General features: G+C 50.7%; 1 long non-coding RNA gene and 1 other non-coding gene across 2 annotated transcripts; one reads left to right on the plus strand and one right to left on the minus strand.

Moving 5' to 3' along the window:
* LOC116276423 lies at positions 1-15,686 on the minus strand. Its single transcript, XR_004185978.1, has 3 exons — positions 15,578-15,686; positions 259-262; positions 1-12 (listed from the first exon to the last, which is right to left on the minus strand). It is a non-coding gene; the product is annotated as an uncharacterized LOC116276423 (long non-coding RNA).
* Positions 7,279-7,385, plus strand: LOC116268709. Its single transcript, XR_004175881.1, has one exon. It is a non-coding gene; the product is annotated as a U6 spliceosomal RNA (small nuclear RNA).
* Positions 15,687-24,274: the final 8,588 nt, after the last annotated feature.

Below are 24,274 nucleotides of genomic sequence, written 5' to 3' on the forward strand. Positions count from 1 at the left end.
CTCCTCCTCCTCCTTCTTCTATTACTATTATTATTATTATTATTATTATCATCATTAGAGACAGAGTCTCGCTCTGTGACCCAGGCTGGAGTGCAGTGACGTGATCTCGGCTCACCACAACCTCTGCCTCCCAGGTTTAAGCGATTCTCCTGCCTCAGTCTCCCGACCACCACACCCGGCTAATTTTGTATTTTTAGTAGAGACAAGGTTTCACCATTTTGGACAGGCTGGTCTCAAACTCCTAACCTGGTGATCCACCCACCTCCGCCTCCCAAAGTGCTAGGATTACAGGCGTGAGCCACCGCGCCCAGCCTGCTAACTTATCTCACAATAAAATCTTAGAAGAAAATCAGACACTAAGTTCATCCGTTGTTTTCTCGTATCTGCAAGAATCAGCATCGCCAGGCGTGAGTGCCTGTGAAGCTGCTCATCAGAATCACATTCATTGTTTATTTACTACTGAAGATGCCTACTTGGCCTTTTTTTCTTGGGTGGCTTTTCATGGTTATTAGTCTTCACTAGCTTGGTGATCTGTGCAAATCTAGAAAACAAATTTATACATAAATATGCAACTCTGCAGCTCATTCAGGGTTGCCATTTTAACAACAGAGAGTCAAACAGCCTCATGGAAGCCTCCCATGCTTTTAATGACCCTTTTCTCATTTTTAAAAAGTACACCTGGCAAAGCTGCTGGCAACCTACATGCTGGGGCATCAAGGAGTCCTAAGTACAGCACCAGCTGGTGGTAGAAGTCCCCACCCCAGGCCAGAAGCTGCGAGCACATCTCAGGCACTTCCCGACCCCGGGGAAGAGTGGGCGGGCAGTACAGAAGTCTTGGTCCCTTTCTCCAGCCATCTCTGTCCCCACCAACACCACAGCAGTTCAGAAATCATCAATTTGGAAAAACAGTCCTTCAAAAGGGACTATTGAAGAAGAAGTGTGAAAAACTATCTTCAGAAACAAAACTCACGCTGAACAGAGAGAGGAAAAGACACTTCGCTTAAGTGGGAGTGGCACGGGGCCCACCTCGGGCTGCATGGGTCAGGGTGCTGTCCCCAGGAACCCCAAGGAGGTTATGGGGGCGCCAGGCACCCCGGTCTGAACCTGCCCACTCATCGGCTGACTGCCCACTCTACCAAGCACTACACTACAGCTGCTCACTCCAACATCTGACCATCACAACACACACCCACATCAGTGCAGAGATTGAGACACAGGAATGCTGGCCTGCAAGGAAACTTGTGATTTCTTGAAAATCACGTTAGAGCCCTACTGAGGCAGAGGCCTGGGCCAGTAGAGAAGGGTGAGAGGAGGCCGTCATAACACAGCTGGAAAGCAGGATTAATAGATGGATTCCATGTGGAATCCAGGCCCTCTAGGATGGGGCCCTCAAAGATGACACCAAGGTCTGTGCCTGAGAAGACAGAAGGAGCCACTTCACTGAAACGAGAGGACTAGGAGGGAAGGGCGCATTCATGTTCTCCTCGACGTCTACTGCAGAGGCAGGAGGGAGGGGGAGGGAGGGATGGGGAGGGGGATGGAGAAGGGGGGAGGAGGGGGAGGGGAGGGAGGGGGGAGGAATGGGAGGGGGGGAGGGAGGGAGGGGGAGGGAGTGGAGTGGTGGAGGAATGGATAAATGGTGGAATGGAGCAGTGGCCGGTATGAAAGAAATAGTATAGACGAATGGAAATGGAAGGGAATGAAGGGAATGGAATAATGGAATGGATAGGAAGGGTACCTGCTATGGCCGAAAGCATGTGGCTCACTTCGTAATCCCAGCACTTTGGGAGGCCGAGGCGCATGGATCACGAGGTCAGGAGTGATCGAGACTATCCTGGCTAACACGGTGAAACCCTGCCTTTACTAAAAATACAAAACACTAGCTAGGCGAGGTGGCGGTGCCTGTAGTCCCAGCTACTCGGGAGGCTGAGGCGGGAGAATGGCATAAACCCGGGAGGCGGAGGTTGCAGTGAGCCAAGATCGCACCACTGCACTCCAGCCTGGGCAACAGAGCGAGACTCTGTCTCAAAAAAAAAAAAAAGAAAGGTACCCGTGGGAGACTCCCCATAGACAGGTCCCGATTCCCAAACACAGACACGCACCACACTGCAGGCACCAGCCAGTCCTTCCCAAGGAGCTTACCCTTGCTGGGCAGAGCCACGCACTGAGAGGCAGAGCCCACAAGCCCACTGGCAGCCAAGGTCACCCCCATGCCTGACCTGGCAGAGCCCTGCTGGAGGCAGGTCCACAGGGCATCCCTGAGTGGCTGAAAGGTCTGAACCAGCACTGGGCACAGGAGCCCAGCAATGCCAGCCCGAGGCATCTGCTGGTCTCTGGAGGACACAGTTGTAAACTCTACATAGACAGAGAGAAGCAGGCTGGCCCCTCCAGCTCCTGCCGCCACGCGCGGCTGGGAGGTGTCACTCACACCCCACGTGGAACAGAGCCTCTCAGGCTATACTCCCACACCTCTGGCTGGCACTTCAGCAGAGTTTTTCACTGTTTTAAATTAAAATACAGATAAGGCTTGCATTAATTTAGTAGCAAAGTTTAGCACCAACTCAGGGCTTTCATAAAATATATAAGAATACATTACATAGTACCAGAACACAGAGAAGAGATAAAGTAATTCACACTTAAACTATACTGATAAAGTCAGTCATCAGTAAAATGGCAAAATCCAAATCATCAACACTTTTTCTAAATTGAAGTCCCACAAAGCATTTATTATTGCATCGCTTTTCAAACAAACCGTTATCTAACAACCCATTGGTAATGAGGTAGACTCTGGGGGTTCTGATTCTGCCCAGTCAGCATGTCAGCAGGAAACATCTGCAGAAAGTCATAAGCAGGGAGATGCTGGGGGCAGGGGTGATGGTCAAGTGGGTGTGGACACATCTGTCTTCTGAGGGTGGCAGTGGCTTTGCAGAGGGACAATTCTGCCAAAACTCATCCAATGGTCACTTCAATGAGTACAATGTATCACGTGGAGATGGCGTGTCTGTAAAGTTCGCTTCTCACAAAGTGCTCCTGCATTATTTTTTTTTTCTTTTTTTTTCTTTTTTTTTTTTTTTTTTTTGAGACAGAGTCTCGCTCTGTCGCCCAGGCTGGAGTGCAGTGGCCGGATCTCAGCTCACTGCAAGCTCCGCCTCCCGGGTTCACGCCATTCTCCTGCCTCAGCCTCCCGAGCAGCTGGGACTACAGGCGCCCGCCACCTCGCCCAGCTAGTTTTTTTGTATTTTTTAGTAGAGACGGGGTTTCACCGTGTTAGCCAGGATGGTCTCGATCTCCTGACCTCGTGATCCGCCCGTCTCGGCCTCCCAAAGTGCTGGGATTACAGGCTTGAGCCACCGCGCCCGGCCAGTGCCCCTGCATTATTACCCTAGAGCCCAGGAGAATGGGCGGCTCTTCTGGCTCTCAGCCAAGGCCTTGTTTCCCCTCCGGACAGCTCCGAAGGCAATGCCAGGCCTCCTGAAGCTCGGGAGTGAGGAGGAAATGCCAGGTTCCTAAGTACGAGGCTGCTCCAAATGCCTCACAGGCGATGCAGGAACAGAAAACCCAGAGGTGTTATCTTCGTGGAGCACCTTGACCACCCAGCTAATGGGATACTGAGACACCCAGAAACTTGGTTCTTGGACCAGCTATTGCCCCTCAAATTTGCTTTCCCTTGCCAAGATCCCACAAAATGATTTTTTAAAAAAGATTTATTTTAAACAAACAAAGCAGCACCAGAGAAAAAGAAAGGGGGCTGTGCTGGGTGTGGCAGCATACTTGTAGTCCCAGCTACTCAGGAGGCTGAAGTGGGAGGATCACTAGAGCCCAGGAACTGGAAGCCAGCCCAGGCAACACGGCAAGACATCTCTAAAAAAGAGAAAAGGAGAAGGAAGGGGGACGTATTTTAGCCCGTTTTCTGCTGCTGTAACAAATAGCACAGACTGGGAAATTTATAAAGAACACATATTTATCTGGTTCACCAGAGGCTGGGAAGGCCAAGATCAAGAAGCTGCATCCGGCAAGGACCTTCTTGCTGCATTACCCCAGCGGTAGAAGATGAACTAGCACACAGGGCAGAGGGAGGACACTGAGCAAACTCACCATTTTGATCAGGAACCAACTCCCATGGCAAGAAATCTACTCTCAAGATGACAACATTGTCCATTCATGAGGGTAGAGCCAAATCACCTTTCAAAAGCCTCGCTTCCTTTTTTTTTTTTTTTTTTTTTTTAGAGATGGAGTCTTGCTCTGTTGCCCAGGCTGGAGTGCAGTGGTGCAATCTCGGCTCACTGCAACCTCCGCCTCCCAGGTTCAAGCGATTCTCCTGTGTCAGCCTCCCAAGCAGCTGGGATTACAGGCATACTCCACCACATCCGCTAATTTTTGTTTTGTTTTGTTTTCTTTTTGAGACGGAGTCTCGCCCTGTCGCCCATGCTGGAGTGCAGTGATGCGATCTCAGTTCATTGCAAGCTCCCCCTCCCGGGTTCACCCCATTCTCCTGCCTCCGCCTCCCAAGCAGCTGGGACTACAGGCGCCGCCACCATGCCCAACTAATTTTTTTGTATTTTTAGTAGAGACGGGGTTTCACCATGTTAGCCAGGATGGTCTCGATCTCCTGACCTCATGATCTGCCCGCCTTGGCCTCCCAAAGTGCTGGGATTACAGGCGTGAGCCACTGTACACGGCTAATTTTTGTACTTTTTAGTAGAGACGCGGTTTCACTATATGTTGGCCAGGCTGGTCTCAAACTCCTGACCTCAAGTGATCCACCCGCCTTGGCCTCCCAAAGTGCTAGAATTACAGGCCTGCCTGGCCAGGCCTCAACTCTTAAAAGTAGTTACTATTTAATATTAAGTACTACAAATGGCAACTAAATTGCAACATGAGTTTTAGGAGGAACATTGAAACCACTGCAGGCAGCCAGACAGCCAGCCAGCAGAGAAGAATTGAAACAATCCAGGAAGTTTATAAAGCACAATGGGAGAGAGGGCAGAGGCACCCTCAGCCCAAGGTGGGCTGTGCAGGACCACCGCTTCGAGCCCCGCAGCAGGCCAGGCCTCGAAGCTCAGGCACCAAGGTGAGGACGGGTGCCTGGAGCTCAGCAGGCTCCTCCGTGATGCAGCTACAGCAGCCAGGGGTCCCCCCACGCTGAGGAGGGTGAGGAGGGGTGGCTGCTATGGAAGGTGCCCAGGAGACGTGGAGCCTGGCCAGGGCCTCTGCATCCCACAGCAGCCTTGCAAGCCAGAGGGGACCTCCACCCAGGGCCTCCATCTGTGCTAAGAGTGGAGTTCCTGGAGTTGGAAAGTCCTGCCCCCTAAGCCCTACCACCCTGGAGAGGCCCCAGTCATGACAAAGCCCACTGGTAAACCCAGGCCCACCCCATCCAGAGACACTCCCACCAGCTCCCTGCTCCAAAGTCCCTCAGTACTTGTCACAAATAGTGAGCAGCAGACGTGAGACAATCACAAGAAAATGTCCACACAGAGGATAGCATGAGGGGTGGTAAGGCCATGAGACCACTCGGGGCAACAAGAGAACTGACAGAAAACCGTCATGGCTTTGAGAGGGCCCAGGACCTCATGCCCTGAGCCGCAGCTTCGGCTCAGGACTCCACATGACCCTGTGGCCCTTCTGTCCCACACTCACCTGACAGACATCCCCCGCCGACCTCCCCAACTATGTAGCCTGTTAATGCTGCCATGTAAGGGGTGCCCTGCAGGGGTGTGGCAGGAGGGTCCCAAGAAGACCGGCACATTCCAGCCTATGTCACTCCTGTACTCACTGACAGCTGGGGGGTGCGGTTGGGGGCCCTCCAGAGGGACTGATCTAACCCCATGCGCCGCTGAAAAGCCGTTTCCCCCAGGTGGGGACAGAGGGAGAGTCAGAGACGGGATTTGGGTGCCGCTGCTGGCCGTGAGGATGAAGGGCCAAATGGAGGGCGTGGAGAAGGGACCCTAGCTGACAGCCAGCAAGACAATGGCCCTCAGTCCCACCGCTGCAGGGACTGACCCAACCCCCAGGAGCCTGGTGCCTCGAGGCGGGAGCCCAGCCCGGCCAGCGCACCCCAACTCACCCTAAGCTGAGAATCCTGCCAAACCCACAAGAGCATCTGGCCTACGGAACTGTGAGCTATGACCAGGCGTTGCTTAACGCCTGCACAGAACGCCTGTGGCTGGCTTAGAGGGCAGAACCGCGGTCTCCGGGGCAGCAGCCAAATCGCCTGAGGAGCCTTTCCTCAGGAGGCAGGTTCTCAGCTCCTCACCACAAAACTACCCACCAGAGGCCAATAGGCGGGCCAGGAGCCTCTTCTGTTTAGTTTCATTAGGGAAAATCTCAAGCACACACAAACAGAGAGAATGGCCTATGAAAACCCATTATATGAACTGAACTTTTCCTACCACACCCAACCAAATCAGACTCGAGGGACCCAGGAAAAGCTCTCAGGCACACGGCACCTGCTCCCAGAGCCCCCCCCCCCCCCCCCCCCCCCCCCCCCCCCCCACTGCAAGTCTAGCTGCTGAAATGACCTGCTGCAACCTTACAACCAGGTGTGCCTAATGGCTGCTGGAACAACCTACCTGACCCAAAGACTAGGTTTACCTACGTGTCTTTCACCAATCTGAGCTTGCCAGCTCCCCGAAACTTCACCAGTGCCAATGTGTTTTCTTTCAAAACAACAGGTAACATTTCTCTTTCCAATAAACCCCCAGCATGCTCTTTGTTCTTGACCAAAGACCACTCTGTACACCTTTTTTTTTTTTTTTTTTTTTTGAGATGGAGTCTTGCTCGGTCACCCAGGTTGGAGTGCAGTGGCATGATCTCAGCTCACTGCAACCTCTGCCTCATGGGTTCAAGTAATTCTCCTGCCTCAGCCTCCCGAGTAGCTGGGATTACAGGTACCCACCATCACACCCAGCTAATTTTTGTATTTTTAGTAGAGACAGGGTTTCGCCATGTTGGCCAGGCTGGTCTCAAACTCCTGACCTCAAGTGATCTGCCCACCTCGGCCTCCCAAAGTGCTGGGATTACAGGCATGACCCACTGCGCTGGGCCTCATCTGTGTATTTTCGTTTGAGTTTGACAAGTATTAATAAACTCCCACAACCCCATTACACCAACTCAAAACTTACCAGCTCACATCCCATCTCTTTCCATTGAGTGCCCACCCTCTTCTCTCCCCAGTGGGTTATTCTGAAGCAACTCCAAGGCAGCGCATCGCTTCACCCACAAACATTTCCAGTTATGTCCAAAGATGCAAACTCTTCTTTTAAAGACCACAACCACGTGCCCGCCACGGCAGCACATACGCTAAAAGTGGAACAATACAGAGAAGTTTCGCATGGCCCCTGTGCGAGGATGACAGGCAAATTCATTATGCTCTCCACAAAAACAATTAAAAAGAACACAACCACTATACGCCATCACTCTTTCTTTCTTTTCTTTTATTATTTTAAGACGGAGTCTCGTTCTGTCACACAGGTTGGAGTTTAGTGGCACGATCTCAGCTCACTGCAACCTCCGTCTTCCGGGTTCAAGCGATTCTCCTGCCTCAGACTCCTGAGTAGCTGGGATTACAGGCACCCACCACTGTGCCCAGCTAATTTTTGTATTCTTAGCAGAGATGGGTTTTCGCCATGTTGGCCACGCTGGTCTCGAACTCCTGACCTCAAGTGATCCACTCGCCTAGGCCTCCCAAAGTGCTGGAATTACAGGTGTGAGCCACTGCGCCCGGTCCACTATTACACTTTAAAAAACAAATTCCTTATTATCAGATATCCACAGAATGCTCAAATTCCCTAACTGTCTCATCATTTAAAAAATCTTTCTGTAAATCAGAATTGAAACAAAGTCCAATGCATTTGAATAGACTTTTTGGTTCTCTTTTTATTTTTAATGTATTCTACTTCAATTTAAATTTTTAGAAAACTTACTATTTTGGAAAATTTCAAGTATATGCAGTAGAATTATAAGCACTCCCCACTGACAGAGACTGCCCTCGACCACACTTGAGTCTGGCTCCTGGGTCCTCCTCTTTGACCAGGCCCTGACCTTGGCTTAGTCCTTGACCTACTTAGTCCAGTTTCAGCAAGACTCCTGCTGGTTGTGTCAGTGAAAACCCCCACCCTTGGTATCTGATCCTCAACATCGGGTCAAATTCCTCCTCCCTCAGCCTCTACAGCTCATCACCCTGGCCTGCCAAAGAACCCCTACCCCTGATGTCTCCTGATGGTAACTTTCCGACTCTGCTTCTTGGCTAAACATCCCCACACGTCTTTGTTGTATTTGGAGTTGAGCTCAATCTCTCTCCCCTACTGCAAAACCCCATGACAGCGGCCTCTCCTGGAAGTCTGCCTTACCATCTCTAACAAGCATCATCAAAACTTTTTCTCGGCCGAGCACGGTGGCTCAGGCCTGTAATCCCAGCACTTTGGGAGGCCAAGGTGGGTGGATCACCTGAGGTCAGGAGTTCGAGACCATCCCGGCCAACATGGCAAAACCCCATCTCTACTAAAAATACAAAGATTAGCCAGACAGCGGTGGCAGCGCATGCCTGTAATCCCAGCTACTCGGGAGGATGAGACAAAGACGGGACAATCACTTGAGCCTGGAAAGCAGAGCTTGTGGTGAGCCGAGATCGTGCCACTGCACTCCAATCTGCGGGACAGAGTGAGAGTGAGACCCTGTCTAAAAAAAAAAAGAAAGAAAAGAAAAGAAAAGAAATGGAAAATAATTCCATTTACAATAGCATAAAAAAAAAAATACTGAGCAATAAATTTAACAAAAGAGATATAAAGCTTATACTCTGAAAACTGTAACACATTGCCAGAAGAAATTAAAGACACCCTAAATAAGTGAACAGCTATCCTGTATTCATGGACTGGATGACTTCATATGGTTAAGACAGCAATACTTGGCCAGGTGTAGTGGCTCATGCCTGTAATCCCAGCACTTTGGGAGGCCAAGGCAGGTGGATCACCTGAGGTTGGGAGTTCAAGACCAGCCTGACCAACATGGAGAAACACCCTCTCTACTAAAAATACAAAATCAGCTGAGTATGGGGGAACATGCTGTAATCCCAGCTACTCAGGAGGCTGAGGCAAGAGAATTGCTTGAACCCAGGAGGTGGAGGTTGTGAGCCGAGATTGTGCCATTGCACTCCAGCCTGGGCAACAAGAGTGAAACTCTATCTCTAAATAAATAAATAAATAAATAAAGACAGCAACACTCTCCGAACAGACAGAAAAACTCAATGCAATCCCCATCAAAATTCTAGCTGGTGCTTTTGCAGAAATTGACAGCCTGATCCTAAAATTCACAGGGAAATACAAAGAACAAAGTTAGAGGAATCATACTTCCTGATTTCGAAACTTCAGGGCTACAGAGATGAAGACAGAGGGGCACTGTCAGAAGGACGTGCACAGAAACCGGTGGGTCCACTCAGAGTCTGGAAATAAACCCACACACCTGTGGGCAACTGATTTCAACAAGGATGTCAGACCACTCCACGGGAAAAGAACAGTCTTTTCAACAAGGGGTGCTGACTATCCACATGCACAGAATGAAGTTAGACCTCTTCCTCACATCAAATGCAAACATTAACTCAAAGTGGATCAAAAACCTAAATGTAAGAGCCAAAGCTATAAAACTCTTAGAAAAAAACATAGGTACAAATCTTTATGACCCTGAATTAGATCACGGTTTTTGGGTTGGTTGGTTGGTTTAGGCTGGGTCTCACTCTGTCACACAGGGTGCAGTAAAGTGGCACAATCACAGTTCACTGCAGCCTCGAACTCCTGGGCTCCAGCAATCCTTCCACCTCAGCTCACCACAGCTGGGACTACATGTGTTCACCACAGTGCCCAGCTGATTTTTAAATTTTTCGTCAAGTCGCAGTTTCACATCAATGCCCAGCCTGCTCTCAATCTCTCGGCCTCAAGTGATCCTCCTGCCTCAGCCTCCCAAAATGCTGGGATCATAGGCAGATAATGGTTTTTAAAAACACCCACACGCAAAGCACAAACAACCCAAGATAAAACACACACATTGAACTCAGGTAAAAGAGATCAACCGAAAACTTTTGTGCTTCAAAAGACACCATCAAGAAAGCAAAAGACAATCCACAGATAAGGGTCTGGTGTCTGGAATATGCAAAAAATCTTCTACAACTCAACAATAAAAAATAAATAATCCAACCAAAACCAGGTAAAGGGCCAGGTGGGGTGGCTTGCACATGTAATCTCAGCACTTCGAGAAACCAAAGTGGGCGGATCACTTGAACCCACAAGTTTGAGATGAGCCTGGGCAAGATGGGGAGACCCCATCTCTCCAAAAAATTTAAAAATTAGCTAGGCGTGGTGACGCACACCTGTATTCCCAGCTACTCAGGAGGCTGAAGTGGGAGGGCGGCTTGAGCCCAGGAGTTCAAGGCTGCAGCAAGCTATGATGGTGTCACTGCACTCCAGCCTGGGCAACAAAGCGAGACCCTGTCTCTTTAAAAAAAAAAGGCAAAGAGTGTAAACAAACATTTCTCCAAAGATGAGATACAAATGGCCAATAAACACATGAAAAGATGCTTAGTATCACTAATCACTAGGGAAATGCAAATCAAATCCACAGGGAGTTACAGTGAGTTACCACTTTGCATCCACCAGAATGGCCATAATGAAAAAGACAGAAAATAAGTGTTGGCAAGAATGTGTAGAAACTGGACTCCTTGTACAATGCTGCTGGGAATGTAAAATGGTAATGCTGCTTTAAGAAAGGTTGTTGGGGCCGGGCACGGTGGCTCATGCCTGTCCCAACACTTTGGGATCACTTGAGGTCAGGAGTTCGAGACGAGCCTGGCCAACATGGTGAAACCCTGTCTCTACTAAAAATACAAAAATTAGCCAGGCGTGGTGGCAGGTGCCTGTAATCCCAGTTACTTGGGAGGCTGAGGCAGGAGGATCGCTTGAACCCAGGAGGCAGAGGTTGCAGTGAGCCGAGATCGCGCCACTGCACTCCAGCCTGGGCGACAGAGAGAGATTCCATCTCAAAAAAAAAGTCTGTTGGTTCTTCAATAAATTCAACATGAAATGACCACAGGAGCCAGAAATTCCACTTCTAGTTATGTACCCGAAAGCACTGCAAAGAGGTATTCAGACAAATACTTATAAAGAAATACTTTTAGCAGCATCATTCACAATAGCCCAACGGTAGGAACAACCCAAATGTACATCAACAGACAAAGGGATCGACGAAGCCCAGATACACACGCAGCACGGTGTTTCCAGCTGTGCAGGGGAATGAAGTGTTAACACAGTACAGTGTGGATGGATCTTGGAAACACTTGACATAAAAGAAGCCAGGCACAAAAGGAAAAATACTGTAGGATTCTGTTTACAGGAAACAGCCAGAATAAGCAAATCCATGGAAATAGAAAGTAGATTAGTGGTTGCCAGGGGATGGGGGAATGGAGAATGGGAACATTAAAATAAAAACTTTAGACAAATTAAATTTAACAAAGTTTATCTGAGCAACGAATCATCTGAGAATTGGGCAAAGTTCCCAGAACCAGAACGGGTCCAGAGCGAGTCCAGGGCTGCTGTGTGGTCAGACCACACTTATGGACAGAAAAAAAAAAAAAGTGACAAAAAATGAAAGAGACAAAAAAAAAGAAGAAAAAGAAAAGAAAAAAAGGAAAGTGATGCACAGGAAACAGCCACGCAATTCTGTGAAGTTGCAGCAACACTGAACACTTGGCATATTTCACCACGAAAGTCTCCATTTCTGCCTTCATTGGAACAGATTCAGCAACCTGGGAGACGTGGCCTGTGCACCGCCCGCCTAGTCATGATTACATTCCCAGCTCACGGCCGGGATGGCAGGACAGCGCCGAAGCGGCACGTGGCAGACACAACCGGGGACGGCCCAGCTCCTCAGCAGACACAATCTGACACGACGCAGAGCAAACAGCACATTAAACGGCTCCCGCGTTCCAAGGCCAGGTGCTTAGTTCATCTATGGAAACCTTATTTAAAACGACACAATTAGCTTAAACTGACTCATCCTACCTTAGATTCTACTCGCTGTGAATGGATGCACACAGCCTGCCATCAAGCCATGGATGTACCACATTTCTCAAAAGCAAAACCTAACCATTTTTCCATCAGGCTTTTTTCTTTGTTCTGCTGGACACAGAAAGCTATTTACATGATTATCGGACACAAGAAAGCAGCAGAGAAGAGAGCAGAGGGAGAGAAAGGTGAGTGAGGACTGCAGGCCTAATGCTTTTCAACCTTTTTTTGGTTCTAATCTTTGAAAAAGATGTGGTCACACTGATTGTTACCACAGTAACAATCTGACAAGATCATTTATCTAAAACAAAAACAAACAAACAGGAAGGGCCCCCGGCACATGAGGGAGATGCCAGACCCCCTTGTTACACCTGGGCCCCGACACGAATGTGCAAGAGCCAGATTTCTGCACCTGTCAGAGGCGGCTCGCGTTACCAACCGGCTCCGCAGTCCTGTGGATTCCTAACTCCGCTCAAGTGGAAACAAAGACTGGAAAAAGAACAGGAAGCAGGTCCCAATTCCACTGCAAAGGCCAGGCTCCCAGGACGAAAGCTGATCTCACCCCGTGCCCTTGCTCCCCCCATCCCCTCGCTCCCCCATTTCACCTCACTCTACAAAGAAAAGGGATAAAGAGAACAAATCTCACCCGACAATAAGATTGTCCTGCCCTGGATTTTCTTTTGAAATGGAGAATTTATTTTCTTCTCTCAAGCACTGCCATAAGTCACAAGAGAACAGGGTTACACTGAGGAAATTTCCATGTCATAATAAATAGAACTTCTGTGAAAACACTAGGATGAACCCCACCACGGCATCCTGCACTATGGGAGGCCGAGGCAGGTGGATCACAAGGTCAGGAGTTCGAGACCAGCCTGGCCAACACAGTGAAACCCCATCTCTACTAAAAATACTAAAACTAGCTGGTCATAGTGGCATGCACCTGTAGTCCCAGATACTCGGGAGGCTGAGGCAGGAGAATAGATTGAACCCAGGAAGCAGAAGTTGTGGTGAGCTGAGATTGTGCCACTGCACTCCAGCCTGGGCAACAGAGCAAGACTCCGTCTCAAAAAACAAAACTTCATGAGGCTGAGTATGGTGGCTTACACTTGCAATTCCAGCACTTTAGGAGGATAAGGCAGGAGGATCTCTTGAGCCTAGGAGTTCTAGACTAGCGTGGGCAACATAGGGAGATAGGGAGATCCCATCTCTACAAAAATTAAAAAAGAGAATTAGCCAGCGTGATGGTGCACACCAGTAGTCCAACTACTCAGGACGCTGAGGTGGGAGGATCACTTGGGCCCAAGAGGTTGAGGCTGCAGTGAGCTATGATCACCACTGCACTCCAGCCTGGGCAATAAAGTGAAACCTTGTCTCAAAAAAAAAAAAAAAAAAAGTTCATGAGTAAAAACAAAAATTAAGAATACAACATTTGAACATATTGAAGATTGTGAGTTTAAAAATGAAACAGTAAGGCCAAGTGTGGTGATTCATGCCTGTAATCCCAGCACTTTGGGAGGCTGAGGCAGGGACTGCTTGGGGCAAGGAGTTCAAGATCAGCCAGAGCAACATAGTGAGGCCTTGTTTCTACAAAAATAAAAATAAAAGCATAAGGCCAAGCGCAGTGGTTCACACCTGTAATCCCAGCACTTTAGCAGGCTGAGGCGGGCAGATCACCTGAGGTCAGGAGTTCTAGACCAGCCTGGCCAACGTGGTGAAATCTCATATCTACTAAAAATACAAAATTAGCCAGGTGTGGTGGCGCACGACTGTAGTCCCGTCTACTAAGGAGGCTGAGGCAGGAGAATCGCTAGAAACCGGGAGGCAGGGCCGGGCGCGGTGGCTCAAGCCTGTAATCCCAGCACTTTGGGAGGCCGAGACGGGCGGATCACGAGGTCAGGAGATCGAGACCATCCTGGCTAACATGGTGAAAACCCGTCTCTACTAAAAAAATACAAAAAAAAACTAGCCGTGCGTGGTGGCGGGCACCTGTAGTCCCAGCTACTCGGGAGGCTGAGGCAGGAGAATGGCGTGAACCCGGGAGGCGGAGCTTGCAGTGAGCTGAGATCCGGCCACTGCACTCCAGCCTGGGTGACAGAGCAAGACTCCGTCTCAAGAAAAAAAAAAAAAAGAAACCGGGAGGCAGAGGATGCAGTTAGCCAAGATTGCACCATTGCACTCCAGCCTGGGTGACAGGAGCAAAACTCCGTCTTAAAAAAAAAAAAAAAATTAGCTGGGCATGGTAGCACCTGCCTGTGGTCTCAGCTACTGGAGAGGCTAAGGCGGAGGATCACTTGAGCCCAAGGGTTTGAGGTTATAGTAAACTATGATCACCACTGCACTCCCACCTGGGAGACACAGCAAGACTCTATCTCTAAAAAAATTAATAATATAAATAAACACAAATGAAATATTAGCAGTAAATAAAAGGTTTGAACCTGGTCTTCACCCCATCCTCCCTGATTTTTCTGCTTTGGCTTCTTCACTTTGAGCTTCTTTGCATTTTCCAGCTTTATCTGCCCAGTACTCTCTCTCTTCCTTTAATCAAAGAAGTATGCTCCTGTAACTCCAAAGAAGAAACGGCAACACCAATGCCAAAATGATGTTTTTGACAGAAAGAAACATAAACTTCACAGAAAAACAGTGACATCACACCCCTCCCATTCCTCCCTGTTCTGTCCTGGGCTGTGGTTCAGACACCACCCACAGCCGAGAGCTCCTCCCACCCCATTCTCTACTAGTGTAGTGATGGGGTTCGACCCCCATGTTACAAAAGCCGGGCAGGCAGGTGAAGCACCCCCGGCAACAAAATCCAACGTCACAAACATGCAAAGGCCACTGCTTTCCAAAAGTATTGCTACTTCCTGAGAACAACTTCATTAGCAACTGCTTCAAATTGGGCCCCTGACCGTTTCCCATCGCCTCTCTAACTGCACCTGAGTGTCCTCACCTGCGAGAAAGCACACATGTCCCCGGGGCCCTGGGGTGAGCAGCAGGATGGTTCCACAGAGGTGAGCCTGGACCCAGGACACTGCTGCACCTGTGGCTGGAGTGACACCGAAAACACAGCAGCAGCTGAGAGGGCAGGAGAGGTGACCGGCCACGAGCCTCTGTTGGCTCCAACCACCAAGGGATGGTGCTTATTCCTGACCCCATTACTACGCAACCAGGCTCTCTAGAAGTTTACATTAGCTGGTCCCGAGCATCTTCCTGGGTGCAATACGCCATCCTGTTCACGTTTTTTAAATCACTATTAAGTAAAGGCGGTTTTTTTTTTTTTTTTTTTTTTTTGAGACAGGGTCTCACTATGTTGCCCAGGCTGGTCTCAAACCCTGAGCTCAAATGATCCTCCTGCCTCAGCCTCCCAAAGTGCTGGGATTACAGGTGTGAGCCACCGCACTGGCCCTTAAGTAGACTATTTCGAATGCTGCATACAGACTCCCCTGAAAATAGCCAGTTCGTGGGTTTTAGTTGGGAACCTATGGCTTTAAATGCGTCAGACCAAAAGAAAAAGAAAAACAGCTGCAAACCTGAGGTGTGACAAGGCGGCGGCCAGCAAAGTGATCCAGGAGAAGGGAGGCAGTTCACCGCGCCAGAAGGGAAGGGCAGGGAAAAGGCCAGCTCCATGAGGAAAGGCCCTGGGGCAAAGCGCATCCAAAGTCGTCACTCTGGGGCAGAAGACAGAGCGGGATCCCATCAGCGACGGCTGTTTCCAGACCCTCTTCCTAGGCAGCCAGAGCAGCACCTCTGGTCAGGTGCAGGGCCCAGGCGAAAAGTCAGGAGCCAAGGGAGCGATGGGGGCGGGTGGGGCAGCGAGCGAAGAGGACACCGAGGGGGAGGGGCGGTGGGGGGGAGGGGTAACGAACGGGGAAGAGGACAAGGGGGCCTGGAGGGGGACACCAAAGGAGGGCCCACGGAGGTGGAGGAAACACTGAGGGGTGAAGCACACGGAGGGGGGACACGGAGGGGGGACACGGTGGAGGGGTGCGTGGAGGAGGAGGAGGAGGAGGGGACACGCTGGTGGCGTAGTGCGCGGAGGGGGAGGTACACGGAGGAGTCGCGGAGCGGAAGGGATGTGGGGGGTCGTCACCAAGAGCGCGACCTGGGTCACCCACAGGAAGAGAGCCACTGAGGGCACCTCCTGACCCCTCCCTCCGGGCGGCCCCGCGCCCTCAGGCCGAGTCCCACCTCCCCGCAGCGCTTCCGGGACCCATGCGAGCCACTCCGCCACCGCCCACCGGACCCTGCTTCCCTGGTCTGCGCGGAGACGCCAGCAAGGCCCCGAGCCCGCGCATGCGCAGCCGATGCCACGTGCCGGGCCTTGACGCCGCGGCCGACGCCGGGAAGGGGGCGGGCTGCGCGGGCGCGGGAGAGGCCCACGCGGTGGCCACGCGAGGCAGAGCGGGATCCCATCTGGTGGCGGGGCTCCGTTGGGCCCCTGGGCGTGCGCGCTCTGCGGGCCGCGGTGCTGACGGTCACCCAGGAGGTGGGTGGGAGGGCGTTCCTGGGCCGCCTGTGCTGTTGGCTTCCGCGAGGTGGTGGAACCTCGCCAGTCCCTGCAGCGCTTTTGCGATTCTGAAGATAAAGAGGATCGTATTTTGAGAAAAGCGCACGGAGCAGGGAGCTCAAGGAGCAAGGCCTGAGGTGCAAGCTGTCACTGGGTCGCATCTGCTTAGCAGCCTGCACATTGCTAGCGAGAGTCTCCACTCAGCCTGAACATAGTGCTTGGGAGGAGGAGGGCCGCCAGGCCACACCCGTGGGGTGCAGGACGCGCCACGTCAGGGGGTGTGGGCGTGACGTGAGATCCCAGAGGCTGAGTCTGGAAAACTGAGCATATGTGGCTACAGTAGCGGAATGGACAAAGACCACCAGGCCGAGAGGGAGCTGTGTGGACAAGGGCAGGGCGAGTGGCCACGGGTGGCCAGCGTGGAGTACGGCTCCCTCCAAAGCAGGCCCTTCCTGCAGGTATTTTATCTGGGAAGTGGACTCAGGAAGCACGGGTAAGGGAGTAGGGAAGTACACGTGTTGGGGAGCAGGTGAGAGCCGGGGCCCCTGGACTAGTCCTCCTGGAGGCCTCTGGGAGAGCACAGGACACAGTTCCGAGTGGGTTTGCTCTGGTTTCCAGGGGCCATCCTCGCCGCCCCCACCTCTGCCAACTGCACTTCCAGCAGACCCCGGGCACAGGCCAGCAACCCTAGGCACTGAGAAAAGCCCTCAGGCAGGAAGTTGCAGGTGCGGGCATGATCCCCTGTACATTGCAGAGAGATGATGGCACCAGTGGGCACACTGCTCGCAGGACAGGAGGAAACAGGACTTGGTCAGGCCAGAGACAGTAGGAGCCTAAACCACAGGCCTGCAGAGGTTGAGGGGAAGTGTCTGATAATTAGTAGGGTGTGGAAATGAGAATGAGCAAATTGAGTATGGTGCCCAGGGCTTCCAGTTTGGGTGGTCGGGTCTTCTGGCCCTAAAGCCCTGTCACGGGAAGGCGAACTGCCTGGAAAACGTACACCTGGGGAAGACAGAGGAGGTTATTACAAACACTCCTTCACTTTACAACTTGGCTGTTTTATGATAAGTTTTAGTGCATTTGTTTGAGGTTATTAAAGATGCCATTTTACTGCCTTCTTAACAAATGGACGTAGGCAGATAACTGTTTTCCTGTTGTGGTGAGTAATGGCCCGGCGAGGCAGCCTTCTGTGGAGCAGGCACTGCAGAACCTTTGCATGCAGATGGCATCTCCTCTACAATGGCCGCCAGGGTTGCTAGAGCCACACAGACACTGAACTCATTTTACTCAGGAATGCCACAGAAACGATAGCCAAAAAAGGATACCATGAAGGCGACATAGATCACATGCTTTTTAAAAAGCCCATCGTCAGCATAAGTGACAACACCATTACCACTCAGTCACCGAGATTAAAAATTAGTCACACGTGGAAAATAGAAACAGGTTTTCAGGGAGAAGAAGGCTTTGTTTCCACTGAATAATGCCCCCTCTTTTGTTTGGTAAATAGATGATCCTTATTTCCTGATGATCTACATTTTCGAGGGTAGCTCTGCCTAGGTGGTCTCAGATTTGGGGTTAAAGCCTTGGCATCAGTTGACTGTCTGGGTAGGGCTCAAAAACTATAAATTGTATCCGAAAATGTCTGACAACAAGGTCAGAGATTCCATCCAGACTGAATCTAGATTAGGTCACAAATGATTAACAGTCCTTGTAATTAAGAACTTTTATCTTGGCCAGGTGTGATGGCTCTTGCCTGTAACCCCAGCACTTTAGGAGGCGGAGGCGGGCGGATCACTAGAGGCCAGGAGTTTGAGACCAGCCTGGGCAACATGGTGAAACCCTGTCTCTACTAAAAATACAAAAATTAGCCAGGTGTGGTGGCGGGTGCCTGTGATCCCAGCTACTCGGGAGGCTGCAGCAGGAGAATCTCTTGAGCCCAGGACGCGGAGGTTGCTGTGAGCCAAGCTCACAACACTGTACTCCAGTCTGGCCGACAGAACAAGACTCCGTCTCCCTCTCTTTTTTTTTTCTCTGAGTCTCGCTCTGTCGCCAGGCTGGAGGGCAGTGGCGCGATCTCGACTTACTGCAATCTCTGCCTTCTGGGTTCAAGCTATTCCCCTGCCTCAGCCTCCCAAGTAGCTGAGACTACAGGTACACGCCACCACACCCAGCTAATTTTTTGTATTTTAGTAGAGACTCAGTTTCACCATGCTGGCCAGGATGGTCTCGATCTCCTGACCTCGTGATCTGCCGCCTCAGCCTCCCAAAGTGCTGGGATTACAGGCATGAGCCACCATGCCCAGCCGCAAGACTGTGTCTCAAAATAAAATAAAATATTTTTAAAAAAAGAACTTTCTTCTTGTGTGCATCACAATACTTCAGCGAGACACAGTCCTCATCCGAGCCACCATGGGGTTGGCCGTTGCCCCTCTCCTTCCCTTTAAGCTCTGGTCCAGCCCAGCCTTCGGTCTTCTGAGCCTCTATGTACCTCGGCTGGGCCCCGGCCCCTGTCCTCAGCCCGTCCTGTCCGCTTCCCCTCCCTGGCCACTCTGGGCAGAGGCCTTGCTTTCTGTGTCACTGACACCTGGGGACAATTCACAGAGGTACCCCACACCCACACTCCCAACACGGTGTCTGTCCCACCTGTGCCCGCCACCCACCAAACCTCTGCTCCCCTCCATCTTCTCCCCTGTTACTGTGGTTGAACTCTTCACACCCCCTGTTAAAGGCCAGCCACCTGTCAGCCCTCCCCTGACCCTGCAAACAGTACTGCACCTGTCCTCAGAATTCAGGTGTGCCCACTCCCTATGTCTGTCTTTGCTCCTCTGGCTCACTTTGATCCCCATTAAAGCACTCTCATTCTCTGGCTGGGCACAGTGGCTCACGCCTGTAATCTCAACACTTCGACGAGGCAGGTGGATCACTTGAGCCCAGGAATTCGAGACCAACCTGGGCAACATGGGGAGGGCCTGTCTCTACAAAAAATACAAAAATAAGCCAGGCATGGTGGCACACACTTGTAATCCCAGCTGCTTGGGAGGCTGAGGAAGGAGGATTGAGCCCAGGAGTTCAAGACTGCAGTGAGCTGTGATCACACCACTGTACTCCAGCCTGGGCGTCAGAGTGACACAGCCTGTCTCAAAAAGAAAAGGTCTCACTCTCAAAGCTCCCTGAGACCACTTCCAACAGGGTCTCCACCAGCCTCCTCCACTCTTGGCAGCCTGGTCTTGCTGTCGATGGCGCAGGATGGCGCATGTGTTGGTCACGGCTTCCCTTGGAACTGGCTCCTCCCTGGGCTCCTGGGGGCCACCTGGCCCTGTTTCTGCTGCCCTCCTCCTTGGGCCCACTATCGTGAACTATCCTGGCACTCTGTCCCCAGCAACTGTATAGCAAAGACGTCTACAATGTGGACCTTGGCCTCCAGCCTGGCCCCTGAACTTGAGACTTGGCAGCCTTCAGGTCGTCTCCCCTGAGCTGTGTGACAGAAGCTCCAGCCCAGCATCCCAAACCCAAGGCTCTGCCTGCTGAAACCTCCTCCTCCCAAACCGTCCCCATCTGTTGGTCACACCAGCCATCTCTGAGCTGCCAAGGCCAAAATCGTGTCTGAGTCCTCCACACCGCTTCCTCCCACTGCAATGTGGAACCCACCAGCAACCCTCACACACGTTCTAGTTTCACTGCTCTATGGCAGTGGGCTCTGCACCAGGCTGGACCACAGAAGGCCATGGGTGGCTTCCGTTGTATAAAACATGCCACAAGTGCATCCAGCTGCCGGGATCAGTGCCGGTAAGTGCCCACTGCAGACACCCAGCGCACTGTGCCCGGGCCACCCTCACCAAGGCGCTGTCCTAAGGATGAAACTGGCAACCAGAATCAAGCCCACACCAGGCCACTCTGCCACATTCAGAGGACAATCATGTGTTCCCCTTCCCCATATCTTTTTCCTTTTATTTGCCAGAAAAGTGCAGTTCCCCAGAAGCCAGCAGGCCAACCACAGGCATCTCCCTCCCTCCCCAAGCGCACGCCGCCCCTCAGCACCCGGGAGGGACGTGAACACACACAGCCCGGGAAGGTCCCAGAGCAGGCTGGGTGCTCCTTAATTACGGAGGCCCCACCACCAGGGCCTGGCAGGGCACCCAGAAGATGAGGACTTTAAGGAGCTTTCTCTGTCCCCACGTGGCTCCTCCTACCATGCTCCCGGCAAGCTAGTGTTCTCAGCGGCTCTTTTTTTTCTTAACAACTCTTATTTTCAAATAAGAATAAATACGTGTGTCTGTTCTCTGGGGCTTTAGGCAGCCCCGAGCTGACCCTGTGACTGGGGAGGGATTGATGGCCCCGTCTCACCAGGAAGCCAGGTGCATCTTTTACTAAAGGTGGTTTCTGAATGATGAATGGCTTTCTCACGAACACAAAATTGTTGATTGTAGTTACAAACAATTCATTTTCACGTCCTGTTGATTCTGCCCCAGCCGTCCCTCGTGACGCCTCCACGGATGATGCATCGGTGGCTATTACCACCATTGATGAAGGCTTCCTGGTCGCCCCGTGGTACCTGTTACTCCATTCATCACAGACAAGCAGCGGGAGAGCGTGTTCTCTTCGGGCCTTGCAGTTATTTATCCTTGAATTTGTGTGGGTTTCTGCACCTTCTAAATACAGGTGCAAACCCAAACTCCAAGATCTTAATAGGCTGCAACAGTGGCCAAAATACACGGCCAGTTAAATTCTTTGGGTTTAGCCAATCCCCCAAAGCGTACCTCTTCTGCTTCACATTCTAAAAAAATACTGATGTGCATAAACAGTGTCAGCAATCTCAACTAATTAAGGTTTCCAACCAGAAGGAAAGTTGAAGTAAGTACCAGCAATCTGCATCAAATCATCAACTTTTAGGACTGACCTGGAAGACCCCAAGCCTGAATGCCCCAGCACCCACTGGGCAAGGGGCAGCCAGTCCCCAACATGGCCTAATCCAGGCCAAGCAGGAAATTTCTGGAATCAGCTGCTTTTTCCAGATTTCTCTCTCTCGACTCCCTCCTCCTGGCTGCCTCTCTGGTTCAGTGGTGGCATTCCCCTGAGCTTGACCGGGCTCTGCAGATGGGCTGGCATACATGGAAGCAGCTTGTGCTGTGAGGAGTCCTGGCTTCCAGCTCACAGCCATTGTGCCTTGGGTGAGTCAGTCAGTCTCTCCAGACCTTGGGGTCTTCACCCAGGACAAGTGGAGGCTCAGAGAGGAACCCAGGTTCCTGCCCATCTGGAAAATCTGCATGTTCCTGGTTGCAGCAAGAGCCTACCAGGCTCACACTTGCAAAGTACTGGTCCATAAAAAGCATAAAGCAGGCCGGGCACAGCAGCTCACACCTGTAATCCTAGCGCTTTGGGAGGCCAAGGTGGGCCGATTGCTTGAGCCCAGAGTTTGAGTCCAGCCTGGGCAACATAGCAAGACCCCATCTCTACAAAAAATACAAAAACTAGCTGGATGTGGTGGCGCATGCAAGCGGTCCCTGCTACTTGGGAGACTGAGATGGGAGGATTGCCTAAGCCTGGGAGGCTGAGGCTGCAGTGAAGTGAGCCGTGATCACACCACTACACTCCAGCCTGGGTGACAGAGGGCGACCCTGTCTCAAAAAAAAAAAAAAAAAAAGGCCGGTCACAGTGGCTTACACCTATAATCCCAACACTTTGGGAGGCTAAGGCAGGCAGATCACTGGAGCTCAGAAGTTCAAGACCAGCCTGGACAACAGGGTGAAACCCTGTCTCAATTTTTCTTTTTTATAAATTAAAAAAGAAAAAACAAGCATAAAGCAGCCCCGTCAGCAATTATCATCTCATTTGCAAAAGGTCCCTGTGCTGACTGCTGTGCCCCTCCCGCCACTGTCCGTTTCCCTGCCTATTACACCAAGATTCTCCTCTACTTTCTCACCCTCCCACCCTCTCCTTTTTCCCCCTAAATTTTTTAACTTCAGAAGTGCACAATACACATGTAACAAACCCACACATGTACCTCCAAATCTAAAATAATTTTTAAAAACAAAAAGGAAACTCTAAATTTTTTTCAGTGCAATGATACATTCTTGCTGTGGCAAGTCCAGTAATACAGAAGCATGCAAAGAAAAAGGCAGCACCACCCCCCTCCAACACACACACACACACACACACACACACACACACACACACACACTGAACTGAGGAAGCCAGAAATGGTGGAACAGCAGGATGGAACTGACGCGCTCAGTCTGGGCTCCTGCAAACACACACAGATGTGAGTTTGCTTCTGTGTCTTTCCTTTTTTAGAAAATACCAACATGGAATTTTGTCCACACATATTTTTCTGCAGTTTGTTTTATTCAATATAGCGGGGTTTTTTTGTTTTGTTTTGTTTTGTTTGTTTGTTGTGGAGACAAAGTCTGGCTCTGTCACCCAGGCTGGAGTGCAGTGGCACAATCTCAGCTCACCGCAACCTCCACCTCCCAGGCCCAAGAAATTCTTCCACCTCAGCCTCCTGAGTAGCTGGGACTACAGGCGCCAGCCACCACGCCCAGCTAATTTTTGTATGTTTTTGTAAAGACAGGGTTTTACCATGTTGCCTGGTCTAGTCTCAAACTCCTGAGCTCAAGTGATCCACCTGCCTCGGTCTTCCAAAGTGCCAGGATTACCGGCATGAGCCACTGCACCCGGCCAGCACGTATGTCTTTTATATATAATAACTGCGTATATCCACAGCATGGAAATGCCAGTATATATTTGTCCCTGCCTCTGTTAAAGAGCATTAGGGTTATATTCAGGTTTTTATTTTGTTTGCTGTGAATTCTGACATTTTTACGTTAGAATGCTTAATTTCAAAAAGTGGGGCCACTGAAGCAAAGAGCATACATATTTTAAACTTTAATAGCTTCTTCCTGATTTCCTAAAAGGCTTGATCTCTTCACACCATCCGAGCAGGTCTTGGGAATGCCTGCTTTTGTTCATCCTTATCAGCACTGCATGTTATCAATCTTTCAAATTTTTGACAATCTAATGACTTAAAACGGGTATCTCATGGTTACTTGGTTTGCCTTTCTCTGAATACCGATGCAAGAGAATATGGGTCCATGGGCACCGGCAACTTGCATCTTCCTTTTTTTTCTTAGAGATGGGATCTTGCTTTGTCACCCAGGCTGGAGTGCAGTGGCACAATCGTAGTTCTCTGCTGCCTCAAACTCCTGGACTCAAGGGATCCTCTCACCTCAGCCTCTTGAGTAGCTGTTATTTATTGGTGTACGCCATTACATCCAACTAAGTTCTTTTATCTTTTTAGAGATGGGGGATCTTGCTATGTTGCCCAGGCTGGTCTCAAGTGATCCTCCCACCTTGGCCTTGATCAACAAGAATGAGCTTAAAATGTACATTTCTTATGTAATGTCTTTTTAGACAGCCTGTAGCTTTGTCACATTTGTGAAAGAAAATGTCTCAATTTCTATTTCTGTTTTTTTGTTTGTTTGTTTGTTTCGTTTCGTTTGAGACGCAGTCTCGCTCATTGTCCAGGCTGGAGTGCAGTGGTGCGGTCTCAGTTCACTGTAAGCTCTGCCTCCCCGGTTCACACCATTCTCCTGCCTCAGCCTCCTGAGCAGCTGGGACTACAGGCACCCACCACCACGTCCAGCTAATTTTTTGTATTTTTATAGAGACAAGGTTTCACCATGTTAGCCAGGATGGTCTCGATCTCCTGACCTCGTGATCCACC

The sequence above is a fragment of the Papio anubis genome, chromosome 8, assembly GCF_008728515.1.
Source record: "Papio anubis isolate 15944 chromosome 8, Panubis1.0, whole genome shotgun sequence".
NCBI lineage: Eukaryota > Metazoa > Chordata > Mammalia > Primates > Cercopithecidae > Papio > Papio anubis.